The 17979-nt window shown below is 44.3% G+C and overlaps 1 protein-coding gene across 2 annotated transcripts in view; it reads right to left on the reverse strand.

The window, feature by feature from the left end:
• LOC124717389 (gamma-interferon-inducible lysosomal thiol reductase-like) overlaps positions 1–17979 on the reverse strand; it is a 328253-nt gene that overhangs the window by 160400 nt on the left and 149874 nt on the right. The window lies entirely within an intron of this gene.

The raw sequence follows: 17979 nt of genomic DNA on the forward strand, positions 1-17979 counted from the left end.
TCCAAAGAGATTTCTTCACATGGGAATGGCAGGTATGCAGTTCAACCGATGGGACCAGAACCTTTCAGCGCACAAATCGGAGCTGATTCGAAATCAACCGTGACATTTTTAGGATTCCATTCTGGTACATTATCGATAACATTGCAGAAAGGGCGGACACATGTCTCTTTTCTTTTGTTTCGTAAGAATGCAAAGGCCACCAGATGGGCATTTGCTTCATACTTTGAACCTTCGATGTCTGCGTGAATTGCGTATATTTGAGAAAACTGCTTGCTATGGTATTTGAAGGTCCCAACCAGAAAAGAGTCTTGTTTACTCTTTACAGCCTCTTTTTCTGCTGTTCCACTAAAAGCAATGAGCCTTTATGCAAAACAGCTACCGTCATTCATAGTTAGTACCACTGTTTGAAGCTCAACTTCTTGTCGTGTTTCTGGTTCTTTCTGATATCCATGTTATTTGCCCTCGTTGTTGTATAATGTCCTCTTCGCTGCTTCCTTTTCTGTTATTTCAGTAACGAAATTATACCTTCGATTGTGCAAATCACCTGACTCTTCGGCATATTTTAGAAATCGACATCTCTTCCTCCTCTGTTACGTTCTAGGCCTTCATAGGGGCCACATGGCTTACTGTGAATGGTCGTTGACACTCCCCTTTCGAACCTATGAGGGGCGTTCAATAAATAATGGGGCGTATTTTCTTCTGAAAGAAGATTGGTTTTATTCAGGATTTCAGTATACCATATTATCTTTTGTATCGTCGTTGCCAGTGTAGAGTCTTGTAGCAGAGGAAGCAAGAGAGAGGATGTTGTTTGGTGGCAGGTATCCTATTTTAACAACACAACTGCAGACATGTATTAACAGGGTTCTTTATTCACAAGAACAAGAAGCTACCTGTCATTAAGCTATTCCATGGGCTGTGGTACAAGCTCTTCCATAATAGTCAACATTAGCCTCACTGCTGGTGAAGGACAAGTCCCCCTATAAACACTACACCGGTCGCAACAAACTGACAGACGCCAGCTAGGACAGTGACTGAGACTGTGACTCACCAACTCTCTGACTGACTGACTGCGCCCTCGGGTCTACGGCGACGATCTAAATACTTGCAGTCGAGAGGGCGTTGGTGTCGCGTCGGTTGCGAGGGTGTCTTTGGCCTCTCTCCTGATAGATGTGCTTGCTCCAGTGCCTAGTATCGATCGTCTCGCAACCTCTTTGCCGACCGTGAGGCGTAGCGCCATATAACGATCCTGCCTTGGAGGCAGTTAAGTGGGAGATGTGTTTCAGAGCTGGATAGTGACAGATGGTGATGCGAGACTGGACGCACATGTAGTTTATGTATCAGCCGATAGAGGACAGTATTGGATAGGGGACTGATTTAGTTTCGATTGCGCCCATTAGAGTGCACTAAAGTAATAGAAAGTTTTTCATAAACTGTTCTAGTATTTTCATAAAGTGTTATTATGTCTTTTTGTGTATGTTCTAACATTGTGCGTGGTTTCTGTTTGTTCTATATCGTGTCTCCCTGCCACTTTCGCACAACGACGCTCTGAGCGTGTTTCTCAGGGAATCGACTAGTTTGAACCTGGGACCTGTGCTGGTAAGGAGACGTCAGACCACACATGACATGTAGAATTCAGAAGAGTTCAGTGAGACTGGCGATGATATAATCAAATACTTAATGATTTCAGCGTCAGCTCCACTGTACTCCCTGTAAAAGAATCTTAATACTAACTAAATTTAGTGGAAGGGGTTCAAGGCTTTCCTATTTTTAGTTAGCTGGTAAAATAACGCCGAAGAAGCAGTTAAGTTCACCATTGGAAATTTTATTCTACTCACAAAACATTGTTTATAAATTGCACTATTGATAAAAGGAAATGTTTTAATACAGGATGGTAAAAACCAACTGTGTTCAACAAAAATGTGAACGAATATTCCCTGAATGGGTTTCCAAGTTCTACAATGGATCGAAGGATGACCTATGCCATATCACATCTATAATCTAGGTTTAAATTAAGTTCACAAAAGAGAAAACTATCAAAATGGTCTACAGTGGCCCTCAATTATCTTTAATTACTTATCTAACTTGTCGTAAATTACAGTGGCTGATGTGGCTTCTCAATAACTATATAACAGAAAAATAATCGCGTTTCACATTTTTACTTCAAGTGGCAAATGTGAACACCATGAGCTTTAATTGACGATCGACACTAGTTTTACGCAAAAAATGGGTGTAACAGATGAGACTTCTGCAGTTCTGAGTGAAGCTTTATGCGCTGTTATGCGGCATCGCGTGCGTTCATTACCTTGTCGGTGTTCGTCAGGGGACGTCGGGCAGCACAGCTCCGCTCACCTCGCCGTCTCGGAAGCAATCCTTGTCCTAACTTCTCCTTACTACAATTTACCGAAGTTGGTTTAAAAAAAACTATCTGGCTGTGTTTTCATCTGACCAATCAGGGTCTCAATGTTAACCTTAAGCTCCGCCTACAAAATTCTGTCTATCCAATGAGAAACGTTATACTTTTCGTGGTGGGGCAATGTTTTTAAAGTTTGCAACGTAACAGAGACGCGAAAAAGTCTCACGCTAAAACTTGCAGCTGGTGTGGTCCTTTTTGCGTTATCGTAAGATCTATACTGTTCTTCTGGAGGGCTCTATCTTTTAACATGGGCTGAGGGGTGGTCCTAACGTAACAGAGACGCGAAAAAGTCTCACGCTAAAACTTGCGGGTGGTGTAGCTCTTTTTGTGTTATCGTAAGATCTATACTGTTCTTCTGGAGGGCTCTAGCTTTTAACATTGGTTGGGGGGTGGTCCTGACGTAACAGAGACGCGAAAAAGTCTCACGCTAAAACTTGCGGGTGGTGTGGTCCTAGCGGTTAGCTGGCGACGTGGGTGTCCGTCCGTCCCTTATCGTAGGGTCTTCCAGCTTAACACGGCTCTGCTCTCGGCTTCTGTTCTCGTTTCTCCCCTCGGAACTGCGTCTGTCTCACGGTGGGAAGGTATGACATGCATTTAGGCATTCTTGTGTTAGTCTGTGGTATTCCATTTGCTCACTCGTCACTCGTATTACTTTGGTTAATTTAATGTCACGATTTATTCGGAGCTATGTGACATACTACTGGAATTGCTTATCATGTCAGGGTTTTCATGGAAGGTGTTGGATTTGCCTGACACCTTACAATGTAAAATGTTATAAATGTGTTTTAGCAGTATGAACTGTGGTGTCACCGCCAGACACCACACTTGCTAGGTGGTAGCTTTAAATCGGCCGCGGTCCATTAGTACATGTCGGACTCGCGTGTCGCCACTGTCAGTAATTGCAGACCGAGCGCCACAACACGGCAGGTCTAGAGAGACGTACTAGGACTCGGCCCAGTTGTACAGACGACTTTGCTAGCGACTACACTGACGAAGCCTTTCTCTCATTTGCCGAGAGACAGTTAGAATAGCCTTCAGCTAAGTCCATGGCTACGACCTAGCAAGGCGCCATTAACCATATCTAGAGAGAGTCTCACTTGTATCATCAAGAATGCTGTATACAAATGATGGATTAAAGTTAAGTATTCCAGCAGCTACGTACTTTTCTTTATAGCATTCATTACGTATCCTGTTTCAGACTTAAGCAAGCCTACGTCAATTAAACGCGTGCCTTTCGGTTACCCGTCACTGTGGACTGGATGTCTTGTCAGTCCACAACATGAATGATGCGTGAGTGTGGATTAATGTTAATATGAAGATAATTGTTTAACGAGTTATGTAGTAGGATTCAGTGTGGTAACATTTCGAAGAAGTGTGGATATGAACAAAGGGGATTTTTGTAGAATAGATTTGTAAAGTAAGTTTATGGTAAAGGGAAAGCTAATTCAGGTATAAATAACAATAATAAATAACTTTATGCATAAACAAAACTTCAGCATATTAGATAATTACGTCGGTAAAAGGTGCAGTCGTTAGGTTTGCTATTTTGCCATTGGTTATTGATGAAAAGCGCGCACTGACGCGGGAGAACGTTGTTTTGCTATTGGCTGTTGAGTAAACTGACCAATGGTAAAGCAATATTCTTCGCGCGCTTTTCTCTGCTGGTAGAGAAGACTTAGAATATTCTAGGAAAAGGTCGAAGCCTAGCCATGAAAGAGATCGGACGTATGCGGTAGTAGTTTCGATAGAAACGATAAATTGCCGGATCTAACAGTGTTTCATACATCAAAAGTGTTGGAAAGTGACGGCATAATTATTCCGATGTGTGTGTAGAAATTTCGGAATTTGTAAGTGAATTTTGTGACGAGAAAAGACATATATTCCGCGTGGCGTATTGAGCAGGTCGGTGGCTAAAATCTGTGACTGCATTTGGTACCGACAGACTTAATATTTGGCGAGCGTTCTGAATCAAAAACAATTAGTATTTTTGTAGCTATTACGTTTTCGGGAAATGCAACACCATAAACTTGCTAACGTGAGTGACAGGGATTGTGAGTGACTGTGTTAAGACTAGCACAGGCTTGGCAGTGATACTTTTTCACCTAAGTTTCAGGATATATTAACTGAGGACAAAATTTCCAATCTTTCACTTCGTGTTCCTCCCGAAACGTAGATTAGTGACTTTAATTGCAGCCTGGTTCACGTCGAGGTACAGTAGGTTTCACTCAGCTTTCCTACTGATGATCTGCTGCGACAATGTTCACAAGTAGGTGCAGGTCCGTCGTAAGTGGACGGAAAGAACCGCGCCGCCGCAACCGGTGTGCAGGCGACAGTTTACGCCAGCACATTAGCCTCACTCTCTTGGCTACAAACCCCTGTTCTGCAACATAATCTCGCTTCCGTGCGATGGCCTGTATGCCCGCATGGCACCACTCTACTGCGTCAAAGTCTTGCTGCATCAATAACCTCCCCATCATCTGTATTCTGCTTCTCGCAGAGTGCATCCTTCATTGGGCCAAATGGATGGAAGTCGGAAGGTGCGAGACCCAGTTTGTGGAGTGGATGAGGAAGAACAGTCTAATGAAGTTTTGTGAGCTCCTCTCGGGGAGTGCAGGCTCGTGTGAGGCCTTGTGTTGTCAAGGAGAAGGAGGTGCTGGTTTTCATTTTTGTGGCGACAAGCATGCTGAAATCGTTTCTTCAATTTTCTGTGCGCAGCACAATACGCACAATACACTTCCGAGTTGATCATTCCACAATGAGTGAGGATATCAAACAGAACAACCAAATTCCCAGAAGACCGTCGCCATGACTTTGTCGGCTGAAGGTGCAGCTTTGAACGTTTTCTTGAGAGGAGAGGTTGTGTGGTGCCACTCCTTGTTTGCCGTTTTGCTTCCGATTCTAACAAGGGAACCTCCCCATCGCACCCCCCTCGGATTTAGTTATAAGTTGGCACAGTGGATAGGCCTTGAAAAACGGAACACAGATCAATCGAGAAAACAGGAAGAAGTGTGGAACTATGAAAAAATTAGTAAAATATACAAACTGAGTAGTCCATGCGCAAGATAAGCAACATCAAGGCAAATGTGAGCTCAGGAGCGCCGTGGTCCCGTGGTCAGCGTGAGTAGCTGCGGAACGAAAGGTCCTTGGTTCAAAAAAAAAAAAAAAAAATGGTTCAAATCTTCCCTCGACTGAAAATTTTACTTTCTTTATTTTCGCAGCGTTATGATCTGTACGTTCGTTCATTGACGTCTCTGTTCACTGCAATAAGTTTAGTGTCTGTGTTTGCGACCGCACCGCAAAACCGTGAGATTAGTAGACGAAAGGACGTGCCTCTCCAATGGGAACCGAAAACATTTGATCGCGAGGTCATAGGTCAACCGATTCCTCCACAGGTAAACACGTCTGATATATTCTATACGACACTGGTGACGGCATGTGCGTCACATGACAGGAATATGTTGTCGACCCACCTAACTTGTACATGGGTAAAAAGATTCTCCTACCTTGCCCCATTTAGGTTTTCTTGTGGATGTGATAATCACTCGCAAAAAAGTGATGAAAACATAAGAGTTTGTCACATAAACTGAAAATAAAAAATTAAACTTTTCACTCGAGGGAAGACTTGAACCTAGGACCTCTCGTTCCGCAGCTGCTCTCACTAACCACAGGACCACGGCGCTCCTAGACTCCCACTGTCCTTGATGTTGCCTATCTTCGCATGGACTACTCAGTTTGTATATTTTACTAATTTTTTTCATAGTCCCACACAACTTCATCCTGTTTCCTCGATTGATCTGTGTTCAGTTTTTCAAGGCCTATCCACTGTGCCAACTTATAACTAAATCTGAGGGGGGTGCGATGGGGAGGTTCCCTTGTAAGTGATGACCCCATGTTTCATCGCCTGTGACGAAGTTGGATAAAAAAATTGTCACGATCGGCCTTGTGATGCGCAAGGACTTCCGCACAAATGTTCTTTGTAGTCTTCTGTGAGGCGGCGAGGAATCCAGCGAGCACACACCATTGAGCATCCCAACTCGTGTACAAGTGTGTCAGCACTACTAACAAAGACGTCAGATTTGCAGTGAGGTGTTTGTGATGCTTCGATCACTTCAAATGAGTGTGTCCGCCCGTTCCAACATTATAGGAATCACATCTGTGTGCCACTGACCTGAATGCGGGACGTTGGACACGTTTGCGCGACCTCGTTGCGATGATGGCAGACGCCTCGCCCACCGACTCGCCGAGTCTTTGTTCACTGCCAGTTCTCCGTAGACATTCTGCGAGCGCCTATAAATACCTGCGATGCTTTGGTTTTCCGCCAAAAGAAACTCAGTGACAGCTCTGTCCTTGGAACGCGCCTCCATTACAGACGCCATTTTGAAGGCCACGTATAGAACTGCCACCTATCGGAACTTCATGAAACTATATAGACTGGTGTGGGAGTATTCCATGATTTCCCACAACTGAAATTGGCCGAGAAAAATACAGAGTGTCCGAAAAGACTTTCCTGATTACGTAAATTGATAACTCAGGCTAGAAGTAAGATACAAATATGAAACTTGTGTCGAATTGTTTACAACTATCAAAGTTTTTTTCTGTTTTAAGTTCACAGTGCGTAAGTAGTGAATGAGGTGCAGTGCCCAAGAAGCCATGTTAACCAATCAGGAGAAGGCACAGTGTGTCCTGTAGTACTATGAGACACGATCACCAACTACAGTGCAGAGACACTTCCAGACAACATTTGGAAGGAATCCACCTGATGTCAAAAGCATTAAAACCTGGTATGAGAAGTTCAAGAACACAGGATCGGTTGCTGACCTTCCGAGGTCTGGTCGACCAAGAACCTCAGTGGACAGGATGGAAAATGTAAGGCAGCCTTTTCTGTGAAGTCCGAAGAAATCGGTGCGCAGGGCCTCACGTGAATTACGAGGGTTATTCCAAAAGTAAGGTCCGATTGATTGCCAAATTGAAACCACAGTGAACATCAGAAATGTTTTACTTGTAACAATTAGCTACACCTTTCAGCTACTTCTCTACGTAGTCGCCGTTCTGACTTAGACTTTTGTCATAGCGTTGTACCAACGTTTCAATAGCCTCATCATAGAAGGCAGCCGCCAGTGCTTTCCGCCAATTCTCCACGCTGGCCTACACCTCGTTGTCTGTGTCAAAATGTTGTCGTCAAAGACAGCGGTTCATGTGACCAGAGATGAAACTCAGGGGGAGACAATTGCTGACTGTATTGTGGGTAATCTAACATTTCCATTTGAAAACGATGCAGGAGCATCTTCATTGCCCCTGCAGAATGCGGCTGAGAATTGTCGTGAAGACGAAACAGCACGACAGTTATGTAATGTTGGCTGCATAGCTTCAGGCGAAATTTCTCACCAGGCCCTCGTACTTGGCGGCAGACACTATTTTCTAGACATCTTTACGCACTCACTGCGAGCTCAGAAATGAGAAGAGCGACGTGATGCTAACTGGGGTTATACTAGAGACACTACCCAACACATCTGTGCAAAGCTTTATCGGATTTTCATAGTCGTTTCCATTTCGCGACCGATCGCACCTTACTTTTGGAATAACCCTCGTACATATGCCAAAAAGCTCTCTCCATGTCATTTTACACAAACGTTTATTGTTTCGTGCATACAAAGTGCAAATCGTTCAGGCCTTGTTGCCCTATGACAGTACTCGTCGATATGACTTGGCGGTCGAAATGCTATCACATATTGAGGACGATGATGGTTATCTCAGACAAACTGCCTTTTCCGACGAAGCGACCTTTTTTGTCAGTGGAGCAGTGACCCACCGGCTCATGGAGTGCACCAGAGGCGGTCCACAGGTGAATGTTTGGTGCGCGCTATTGCACGATCGAATTATCGGGCCATTCTTCTTCGCTGAGGCTACCATCACATCTGCAGTGTATCTGGACATGTTGTAACTGTATGCTGTTCCTCAGCTGCTTCACTATCACCTCAATGTCTTGTTTCAGGAAGACGGTGAACCGCCTCACTGAGGTTTGGACGTCCATGCCTATCTCGATGTGACCTTTCCTGGGCGATGGATTGGTCGTGATGGGCCAACAGTTTGGCTTCCACGCTCTCCTGACATAACCCCATTAGACTTCTTTTTATGGGGTTATGTCAAGGACGAGGTCTACCAAACACATGTACCAGATCTTGAAACCCTGCGGCAACCGAAAACCACAGTCATTGAATCGATCCCTCCAGTGATGTTGGCTAATGTGTGGACGGAAATTGAATATCGCCTAGATGTGCTACGTGCTACCAAGGGTGCTCATGTGGAAGTTTACTGATGTGTGAAAAAAAACTTTGATAGTTTGTAAACAATTAGACACCAGTTTCGTATTTGTATCTTACTTCTAGCCTGAGTTGTCAATTTATGTAATCAGGGAAAGACTTTTCGGACACCCTGTATGTGTTGCATAACTTACCGAATGCCCCTCGTATAAGCACAAACACACAAGGCTCACAAACTGAAAACTGTGGAGGTTCGAGTCGTGCCACAGTAGTTGTAATGACAGTCATTGTCCAAGCGGTCAGTCAATGGGGTGGACGTGGACGTTTGGAACACAGGTAGCCCGTTTCTCACAGTGAGCGTTTATGGTGGACGAGGTGCAGGTAGGCCTGTATTACAACATAAAAGATCTTTGACAAAGCTCTTTTATCAAAGCCCTTTGGTTACATGTTTGACAGCGTAGTAGGGATGCTTATACTAAAGATCTTTGACAGTAGTTAGAGCGTGAGCCATGTCGCTTCGTTTGCTCTAATGGCTTTCACGCACAGACAGACGACGAAGTGTATGTGGTACGTGACTCCCACCACAGTGAACATTGCAAAGTATGAAGAGAGGAGTCTTCATTACAAAAGGAAAGCTGGCTACAAAAATAGTAGTAAGCGATTAGAATCTTATAAAGAAATAGCTGCTGCAATCAGCTGCATCCGAAGGCCTGCACTGTGGATGATATTAAGCTCGCACAAAGAAACAGGGGATGTGGAAGGGAATGGCACTGTGAAAAGCCAAATGTTGTCAAAGTGTACATAGTGAGATAAATGTATTTATTTGTTCTCTAAATAACCTACCTTTCATAAATCCCTCCTAAAGTGAACATTGGTTCATTGGTTTACATGTTTCTGGAATAATACGTTCAATGATACGCTGTGGGATTCGTGTAATATTTTGCATGTGGGAATAGCTTTCGCCTGTTACTAGAAATCTTAACCTAACGAGAGACAGTCCTTAGCAGACATGGCATTCACGATTTACATAATAAAACACAGCACCAGATACGTATGTTTTCATGGTATGCTCGAAGTTTTGTGAGAAAGTATCCTCATTATCAAGAATAAATATTTACATGGTTTTTATGTGATATTTCGGAAAACCATGTACATAAAACCGTCTGATTTCAGTGAACTAAAAACGAGAACTGTAGAGCAAGAAAGACACAACGCACATACAAACACCACATAAAATACCTATGTAAATACACTGTCGGAAAAAAGTCGCAACACCAAAATGTAATCGATGTAGAGTAATGAAATTTTGGGAATTCATTTGTCTACCACACGACTGTACAAGGGAACGTGACATTCGAACAATCCTTTCGTCCTTAACCTGGGTACCTACGATCACAATCACACGTGGAAACACAGCTGCTTAGGGAAAATTAGCTACCTATAGATAACAACAACGCACATACATGACAAATACTGGCGAACCCCTGCAGCACAGTAAAATTAACTGGCACCCCCAGGTGTAAACCAGCCGACCAACCGGCTGTGCAGGAAAGCCGTATTGCAGGCTAAACGCAAACAAATCCAACCAAAAAGCTAACACAGTGATCAATTATGAGGAATCGACCAGTTATATAGTAAACTGGGCATGTTACAGGCATAGACGCTGCAGCTGACCCAGAAGACTTCGTAGGTGCCCAACCCAGTAGTCCCCTCCTCGAAAGGACCGACACTCATTATGACGACTATGTGATCAAAATTATCCGGACGCCCCCAAAAACACAAAAAGGTGCATTGTGCTGCCACCTACTGCCAGATTCTCCATATCAGCGACCTCAGCAGTCTTCAGACATTGCAAGATCACACGATAATCTAGTAGAAGTAGTAGCTTTATTCATCTGTAGATCTCTTTTTACAAGGATATAGGAAATGTCAAAGTATTTACAGGTTTAGATCAATTTAAAATAAACTAATTCGTATTCGCATATATTTAAAGACTTCTAGTTAGAGACAATCATTAGATTTACTCCTGGTATACAATACTTTTTTTACAAATAACGTATTAAATAACGTAATGAGGAGGTATTGAATAGAATTGGGGAGAAGAGGATCTTGTGGCACAACTTGACTAGAAGAAGGGATCGGTTGGTACAACATGTACTGAGGCATCAAGGAATCACCAATTTAGTACTGAAGGGCAGCGTGGAGGGTAAAAATCGTAGAGGGAGACCAAGAAGAGATGATTACACTGAGCAGATTCAGAAGGATGTAGGCTGCAGTAGGTACTGGGAGATGAAGAAGCTTGCACAGGATAGAGTAGCATGGAGAGCTGCATCAAACCAGTCTCAGGACTGAAGACCACAACAACAACAACATAATGTAATGCCACAATGTTCACTCATATCTCACTATCAGTCATTGCACACACTATACACACATTGTTTCATAACACTTCACTCACTACACACACACACACACACACACACACACACACACACACACACACACACACACACCCGCACACATGCACACACACACTGGTGATCTCTGGGCCATTTTCTGTACCGCAACTTCCCATTTGCTATCCTGAAAAACTGAGGCAGCATCCCTCCATAATGCGTGAGATGTTGAGCGCAGAAAGAGGTTGGTTGGTTGGGGGAAGAGACCAAACAGCGAGGTTAGGTAAGTATGGGGAAGGAAGTCGGCCGTGCCCTTTCAAAGGAACCATCCTGGCATTTGCCTGGAGCGATTTAGGGAAATCACGGAAAACCTAAATCAGGATGGCCAGACACGGGATTGAACCGTCATCCTTCCGAATGCGAGTCAGAAAGAGGCAGAGGTGTCAGCATTGTGCTACGCATAGCTTGGGGGTAAGTATTTCTAGAAAGGAAAAAAAGAAGGAAAAACATAAAGTGAAGGTGTTACGTCCAGGAGAGCGGCGTGCTGACCCCACGCCCCTCCTATCCGCATCCTCCTCTGAGGATGACACGGCGGTCGGATGGTCTCGGTAGGCCACTCGTGGCCTGAAGACGGAGTGATTGAAGGTGTTTTGTGGAGTGTTGGATATTTCGTAATCATTATTATTACTATTTATTTGAATAACATTTTTTATCAAACCCCTACTCTGTTTTAGCTAAATAATCCTTCAATGTATAAAATGTATTGCATAACAGGTACTTTTTAGCTTCCTTTTTAAATAAGTGTATTTTGGCAATTTCTTTAATCTCTTTTGGTAATTAATTGTACAGTTTTATTCCTTGGTAGAAAATGCTGTTTTGAGTTTTATGTTTATTTTTCTTGGTAAATGTAAGTTGAGTCTATCTCTTGTTGCATGGTCATGGACAGAGCTGTTTGTGCAGTAATTACCAATGTTATTTTTGATGTGTACAACTGACTGGAAAATGTATTCACATGGAGCAGTTAAAATCCCCAGTGTTCTGAACACATCTTTACAATGAGCTCGACTAGCGTTTTTGGTTATTATTCTTATGGCTCTTTTCTGGAGTTTGAAAACTGTGTTCATGTTTCGTGCGTTTGTTCCCCAAAAAAGAATCTACGTGCAAGAAAACCACTGCAAATGTGAAATGCCGGTACGTTAATACCCAGTGTAGCTACCAGAATTTTGAATGCAAGGATGCAAACGTGCGTGCAGTGTGTTGCACTGGTACCGGGCGTCAATTTGTAGGATGGAGTTCCAAGCCTGTTACACTTGGTCGGTCAACACAGGCGCCGTTATTGCCAGAAGTGAATGACGCTGGTATTGTCGTCCGAAGATGTCCTATACGTGCTCGGTTGGAGACAGGTCTGGCGGTCGAGCATGTCAAGACAACATGTCTGTAGAGCATGTTGGATTACAACAGCGGTATGTGGTCGAACGTTATCCAGTTGAAAATCGCACCCTGGAGTGTTGTTCATCAATGGCAGCACAACAGTCGATTCATCCGATTAACGCACAGATTTGCGATCAGAGTTCGTGGGATTACCATGAGTGCTGCTGCTGTCATACGAAATCGCACCCCAGATTATAACTCCAAGTGTAGATCCAGTGTGTCTAGCGTGTAGGCAGGGTGGCTGGCCCTCATCTAGCCTCCTTCTAGGTAACACACGGCCATCACTGGCACCAAGGAAAACACGACCTTTGCCCTGCCCTCCAATGAGCTCTCGCTTGACACCACGGTGACGGTGGTTTGGCGCCAGTGGAATCTACGTCTACATCTACATGGATACTCTGGAAATCACATTTAAGTGCCTGGCAGAGGGCTCATCGAACCACCTTCACAATTCTCTATTATTCCAATGTCGTATACCGCGCGGCAAGAATGAACACCTGTGTCGTTCCGTACGAGCTCTGATTTACCTTATTTTATCTTGGTGATCATTCCTCCCTATGTAGGGCGGTGTCAACAAAATATTTTCGCATTCGGAGGAAAAATTTGGTGACTGGAATTTCGTGAGAAGATTCCGTCGTAACGAAAAAAATGGTTCAAATGGCTCTGAGCAGTATGGGATTTAACATCTATGGTCATCAGTCCCCTAGAACTTAGAACTACTTAAACCTAACTAACCTAAGGACATCACACAACACCCAGTCATCACGAGGCAGAGAAAATCCCTGACATCGCCGGGAATCGAACCCGGAAACCCGGGCGCGGGAAGCGAGAACGCTACCGCACGACCACGAGCTGCGGACGTCGTAACGAAAAACGCCTTTCTTTTAATGATGTCCATCCCAAATCCTGTATCATTTCTGTGAGACTCTCTCCCATATTTCGCGATAATACAAAACGTGCTGCCTTTCTTTGAACTTTTTCGATCTATTCCGGTGTGTGTGTGTGAAGTGTGTGTAAAATCTTATGGGACTTAACTGATGAGGTCATCAGTTCCTAAGCTTACACACTACTTAACCTAAATTATCCTAACGACAAACACAACACACCCGTGCCCGAGGGAGGACTCGAACCTCCGCCGGGGCCAGCCGCACGGTCCAAGACTGCAGCGCCTTAGACCGCTCAGCTAATCCCGCGCGGCCCGATGTATTCCGTCAGTCCTATCTGGTACGGATCCCACACCGCGCAACAATATTCTAGAAGGGGACAAGGAAGCGTGGTGTAGGTAATCTCTTTGTAGGTCTGTTACATGTGTCCTGCCAATAAAACGCAGGTTTTGGTTAGCCTTCCCCACAACATTTTCTAGGTCTTCCTTCCAATTTAAAGTGTTCGTTATTGTAATACCTAGGTATTTAGTTGAATTTACGGCTTTTGGATTAGACTGATTTATTGTGTAACCGAAGTTTGAGTTCCTTTTAACACTTATGTGGATATCCTCACACTTTCCGTAATTTAGGGTCAACTGCCACTTTTCGCACCATTCAGATATCTTTTGTTAATAGTTTTTCAGTTCGTTTTGGTCTTCTGATGACTTTATTACTCGATAAACGACAGCGTCATCTGCAAACAACCGAAGACGGCTGCTCAGATTGTCTCCAAAATCGTTTATATAGATAAGGAACAGCAAAGGGCCTATAACACTACGTTGGCGAACGCCAGAAATCACTTCTGTTTTACTCGATGACTTTCCGTCAATCACTACAAACTGTGACCCCCTGACAGCAAATCACAAATCGAGTCACAGAACTGAGATGATATTCCATAAGCACGCAATTTCACTACGAGCCGCTTGTGTGGTACAAAGCCTTCCGGAAATAGGGAATCGATCTGAAATCCCTTGTCAATAGTACTCAACACTTCATGTGAATAAAGAGATAGTTGTGTTTCACAGGAATGATGTTTTCTAAACCCATGTTGACTGAGTGTCGATAGACCGTTTTCTTCGAGGTAATTATTATGTTCGAACACAATGTATGTTCTAAAATCCTGCTGCATATCGACGTTAACGATACGGTCCTGTAATTTAGTGGATTACTGCTACTATCTTTCTTGAATATTGGTGTGACCTGTGCAACTTTCCAGACTTCCAAATGGTTCAAATGGTTCTGAGCACTGTGGGACTTAACATCTATGGTCATCAGTCCCCTAGAATTTAGAACTACTTAAACCTAACTAACCTAAGGACAGCACACAACACCCAGTCATCACGAGGCAGAGAAAATCCCTGACCCCGCCGGGAATCGAACCCGGGAAACCGGGCACGGGAAGCGAGAACGCTACCGCACGACCACGAGCTGCGGACACGGGTCTTTCGTCGAGCGAACGGTTGTATATGATTGTTAAGTATGGATGCGTCAGCATACTCCGAAAGGAACTTATTGGTATACAGACTGGACCAGAAGACTTGCTTTTATTAAGTGATCTAAGTTGCTTCACTACTCCGACGATATTTACTTCTTGTTAGCATCTGTTCTCGATTCGAGTTCTGAGACATTTAACACGTCTTCTTTTGTGAAGGTATTTCGGAAGGCTGTGTTTAGTAACTCTGCTTTGGCAGCACTGTCTTCGATAGTATCTCCATTGCTATTGCGCAGAGAAGGCAGTGATTGTTTCTTGCCGCTAACATACTTCACATACGACCAGAATCTCTTTGGGTTTTCCTGCCAGGTTTCTAGACAAAGTTTCGTTCTGGAAACTGTTATAGGCATCTCGCATTGAAGTCTGCGCTAAATTTCGAGCTTCTGTTAAAGATCGCCAATCTTTGGGATTTTGCGTCTGTATAAATGCACGCTACAGGGCATCAGGCTCGGAGCCGTCATTGAAGTAATCGATTTGTAACAGTCTGTTGTGTCACTATGGTGCCAAATGCTGCTCAGATTGCAGTTGCAGATGAAGTACGATGCGTCAGAGCCATACGCCTAACACCGCGGTCTTCCCTCTGGATAGTTCCACGTGGCAGTGCCGAGCTCGGTCTTCTTGCGACCGTACGTTCTCATGACCACCAGTGCCAGAAAATACGTACGGTGGCTACTTTCCTGCCAAGTCTTTTGCAATATCACAGAGTAGCCTTAAAGGTTTTCTTGACTAACATCAGCTCACCACGTCCACGTCAAAGGTAACTAATGCTCGTGACCGTTAGAGTGTGTATTTAAAGCAAACCTGATTTGCATCCTCACAGCGGTGCTACTAACGCCACTCTTATACGACAGACGCGAAACTTGTAAAGACATCACCTTCCAGACGTAGAAACACGCGCACTACCTTTCGTTTATGTCGCACAACTACTTCTTGGTGTTGCGATTTTTTTTCATCATTATATTTGCTATAGAAAATGTAAATTCTCGAAAAGCGACATATTAAATATGAAAAAATACGTAGCTAATGCAGTGGTCGTGGAATTACACTACTGGCAATTAAAATTGCTACACCAAGAAGAAATGCAGATGATAAACGGGTATTCACTGGACAAATACATTATACTAGAACTGATATGTGATTACATTTTCACGCAATTTGGGTACATAGATCCTGAGAAATCAGTACGCAGAACAACCACCTCTGGCCGTAATAACGGCATTGATACGCCTGGGCATTGAGTCAAACAGGACTTGGATGGCGTGTACAGGTACAGCTGCCCATGCAGCTTCAACACGATACCATAGTTCATCAAGAGTAGTGACTGGCTTATTATGACGAGCCAGTTGCTCGACCACCATTGATCAGACGTTTTCAATTGGTGAGAGATCTGGAGAATGAGCAGGCCAGGGAGGCAGTCGAACTTTTTCTGTATCCAGAAAGGACCGTACAGGACCTGCAACATGCGGTCGTGCATTATCCTACTAAAATGTAGGGTTTCGCAGGGATCGAATGAAGGGTAGAGCCACGGGTCGTAACACATCTGAAATGTAACGTCCGCTGTTCAAAGTGCCGTCAATGCGAACAAGAGGTGACCGAGACGTGTAACCAATGGCACCCCACACCATCACGCCGGGTGATACGCCAGTATGGCGATGACGAATACACACTTCCAATGTGCGTTCATCGCGATGTCGCCAAACAAGGATGCGACCATCATGATACTGTAAACAGAATCTGGATTCTTCCGAAAAAATGTCGTTTTGCCATTCGTGCACCCAGGTTCGTCGTTGAGTACACCATCGCAGGAGCTCCTGTCTGTGATGCAGCGTCGAGGGTAACCGCAGCCATGGTCTCCGGGCTGATAGTCAATGCTGCTGCAAACGTCGTCGAACTGTTCTTGCAGATGGTTGTTATCTTGAAAACGTCCCCCTCTGTTGACTCAGGGATTGAGACGTGGCTGCACGATCCGTTACAGCCATGCGGATGAGATGCCTGTCATCTCGACTGCTAGTGATACGAGGCCGTTGGGATCCAGCACGGCGTTCCGTATTACCCTCCTGAACCCACCGATTCCAAATTCTGCAAACAGTCATTGGATCTCGACCAACGCGAGCGACAATGTCGCGATACGAAAAACAGCAATCGCGATAGGCTACAATCCGACCTTTATATCAAAGTCGGAAACGAGATGGTACGCATTTCTCCTCCTTACACGAGGCATCACAACAACGTTTCACCAGGCAACGCCGGTCAAGTGCTGTTTGTGTATGAGAAATCGGTTGGAAACTTTCCTCGTGCCAGCACGTTGTAGGTGTCACCACCGGCGCGAACCTTGTGTGAATGCTCTGAAAAGCTAATCATTTGCATATCACAGCATCTTCTTTCTGTCGGTTCAATTTCGCGTCTGTAGCACGTCATCTTCGTGGTGTAGCAATTTTAATGGCCAGTAGTGTATTTAAATCACTAATGACACAGTTGCAAGCTTTCCAAACACATCGATTATGACAAATAAAATTAAGAAATGGGATTTCTTAAATGCGTATCACGTATGCAGATATGAGGGGCCGCACTTTCACGAGCCCAGATCGGAATGATTGTGCTCCTTTTCTCAAATAATTTTCGTTGCTTTTTATGTCCTCACGCTACAGATCACGAAGCAAATTCTGGTGAACAGTTTGAGCTTGAAATTAAAATCTTATGGGTTATCGAGCCGCGTCATATTTCTACTAAAATGATCGACGTTTCGAACCCTCTGCTGGGATCTTCCTCGGGATCTTCTGGTGTCCACCACTGCTTTACCACTGTCAGAGACGAGTGTCGCATCCTCTTATAAGGGGAGTTTTCACGCGTTCGTGCTTGGCAAGTGACAGTGTTGGTTAAAATTCATAGGACTACCATTGGTGGGCCATAGTCATAGGCTAATATTCCCTCACTCATGCAGAAGAAAGGGCGTTGTTGGCTATCTCCTGTGGATACCGGTGTGCGAGCGATATAAACAATGCTCTGCAAGTCACCTTGGCGGACAATATTATTTTGGGTAAACATGCGAGGTGCCGGGGCAGTG

Source organism: Schistocerca piceifrons, chromosome 9 (genome assembly GCF_021461385.2).
Source record: "Schistocerca piceifrons isolate TAMUIC-IGC-003096 chromosome 9, iqSchPice1.1, whole genome shotgun sequence".
In the NCBI taxonomy this organism is placed as follows: Eukaryota; Metazoa; Arthropoda; class Insecta; order Orthoptera; family Acrididae; genus Schistocerca; species Schistocerca piceifrons.